This window comes from Sus scrofa, chromosome 1, assembly GCF_000003025.6.
Source record: "Sus scrofa isolate TJ Tabasco breed Duroc chromosome 1, Sscrofa11.1, whole genome shotgun sequence".
Lineage (NCBI taxonomy): Eukaryota > Metazoa > Chordata > Mammalia > Artiodactyla > Suidae > Sus > Sus scrofa.
In genome coordinates, this window is record NC_010443.5 from 262605523 (window position 1) to 262608502 (window position 2980).

At 37.3% G+C, this 2980-nt stretch overlaps 1 pseudogene; it reads left to right on the forward strand.

Annotated features, from left to right (window-relative positions):
- On the forward strand, positions 727–1314 carry LOC100523111 (annotated as a pseudogene).

Below are 2980 nucleotides of genomic sequence, written 5' to 3' on the forward strand. Positions count from 1 at the left end.
CTTTTCCAGTTTTCAACCTATCAAATTATAGAGGTTTGAACCTGGCTTGATGTAAAGATGTAAACTTGAACACAGAGACTTCTCAGTTCTGTTGACTATGTATTCAATATGAGAAAAAGCAGTTGTTCAATAATTATTTATTGAATGAAGACTGAATGTCCATTGGTTTCTTTGAGAAAATACTTGGTTAATATGAGGGTTTGATGTATTATTGGAGCAGAATTTGAAAGACTGATTCATTCACCAATGATTGAGAGAAATACAGGGAGAGTAGCAAAATGTAAGACTTTTCATAGGACAGAGAACATGACTATAATATTACAGCAAGGTCATTGACATTTCTCACTTTCCCCAATTCCCAGCTGAGGCAAGAAGAGCATGAGGAGGGAGAAGCAGAGCCATGTGTCTGAGTTTCTCTTTCAGGGGTTCCCCATCTGGCCAGAGCAACAGGGCATGTTCTTTGCCCTGTTCCTGGGCATGTACCTGACCATGGTGCTTGGGAACCTGCTCATCATCCTGCTCATCAGGCTGGACCCTCACCCCCACATACCTATGAACTTCTTCCTCAGCTACTGGTGCTCACAGACACCTCCCTTTCAACTGTCACTGTCCCTAAGATGCTGATGAACATGAAGACTCAGCAACAATCCATCCCTATTCAGGATGCATTTCCAGATATGTTTTGTTCCCACTTTTTTTTGCCTGGGCAATTTCCTTCTGATGGTGATGGCTTATGACAAGTACATGGCCATTTGCCAGCCTCTCTACTACAGCACCATCATGAGGCAGGAACTGTGTGTCTCTTTCGCTGGATCCTGATTCCTCTGTTGTATCCACACCCTGTTGCTCACCCTCCTCTTGGTCCAATTGTCTTTCTGAATGGACAATACCATCCCCCACTTCTTCTGTAACCTCAGTACACTCCTGAGGTTGAGCTGTTCAGACCCCTCCCTCAATGAGCTGGTCATCTTTCCTGTGGGAGGAAGCCTTCTTATCCTGCCTTTGAGTACTATCTTGGGTTCATTTATTCATATAGGGATTGCATTTCTGAGGGTCTCTTCCACCAGGAGAACCTTTAAAGTTTGTTCCACCTGTGGTTCCCACCTCTTTGTGGTGTCTTTATCCTATGGGACCCTTGCTGGTGTTTCCTTTTTATCCTCATCATTGGACTCCAATGACAAAGTCATAATCAGATCCGTCGTGTATGCAGTAGTTACTCCCTTGCTGAACACCTTCATGTCCAGCCTCAGGAACAGAGACATAAAACAGGCCCTAGAGATATTCGTAAATAGGGCTAACTTCTTGAAATTATAATCACTAAATCCTCTTATTGCAGTCAAGAGCACAGTGAGATATATCTCCTAAAATTAGCATACAGCTGGCAAATCTGTAACTTCAGGTGAGCATGCATTCAACCATCAGATGTAGTGTTCATATGTCAGTAAGGTCCAGTTTTTTCTTGCATTGTTAATATTCCTTATCTTTAATTTGTTCTGCTTTTTCATCTTATAGTATGTGAAAAAGCCTATGCAAAATAGGTCACATAATTATGATTGCAGTTTCATCTTTTTCTTGTTTTAGATATGTCAGTTTTTGCTTATATATTTTTTTATTATGTTGCTGAGAACACACTGATTTAGCATCATGTTCTGCTCCTTATGGACTGATTTTTCTCTGTGAGATGTGCTGAAATTGGCTTGCATTGGCTTCAAGCTGATTGTGAAGATCTCTTTTCAATTCCACAGTCAATGACACCTTGCTGGTGGTTTGAAATCAGCCATGATGGGCATTATTACCCTATGAAAATTGGCTAATGATAGAAAGTAATGCTCTCCTATGATAGGGAGCCTTCTCTTATTCATTGAACAGCACACCATTGCATTTATGGTTGAGGGGATATTTCTCTTTAGCCATGGCTCCTATCCTCCCATCTCATTTACTTCCTCTGATATTAGTTTAGATATTCCAGCTTCCTTTTAGATTTGTTTACATGTATTTCTTTCCCAACATTTTGAAGTTTCTTATGTCCTTATATGTGGAAAGTGTCAGTTCTTAACAGTGTAAAGTTGTGTTTTGGTCTTTTTATGTAGGTTGACCATCACTGCATATCTGGAGAATTTGATCTCTTAACATCCAATATAATCAGAATGTATTTGAATTTATGTTTTCCATTTTTCTATATATTTTCTACTTGAGACATCTGATTTCATGTTTTTCACTTTATCCTTTGTGATCAATAAAACATATAGTTTGTTATTCCTTATGCACTCCTTAAGTTATTAATCATACATTATTACTTTTTGTTATTTTTTTCTGTGCTTTATGTAGAGATGATATCTTGCTTGTCCTTAAAATTTTTTTTATTGTGGTATAGTGTCCTACCCAACATGAAATTTACCATTTTACCAATTTGAGGTATACAATGACTTCTGAATGGCATTTAATATGTTCATAACTGCTATTTTATTCTAGGGCTTCAAAAGGAAAGTATGGAACTTCAATGCTGTTGAGCACTTCACAGCTATGAAAAAATGATGGTAAAGATACCTATGAATTAATATGGAAGGTTTTCCAAGATATACTATTAAATGGAAAAAAGCAATGCATAAAAGAGCATCTATAGCATGCTACTTCCCATGTGCAAAAGAAGGGAAAATAACATATACACGTAACTTCCCATTGAGCAAGAAAAAACACCCAAGGAATCAATTTGAAACTAATGAGACTGACAACCTAAAGGGGACAGGGTGGGAAAGGACAGAAAAGATGGGGAGATGAGTATATTTTTTTGTATAGTTTTGACTATGTTATCTTTTATCACTAAAAAATAAACAGAAGGTGATGGGAAATAAAGTAGAATAGAACAAAAAATGAGCCTAACTATATTTTGAGTTAGTACCATAATCAGAAAAAAGGGGAAAATAAATAACTAATTATTGTTAATCATCAAATTTTGTCTATAAACTACATTAAGTAAAAA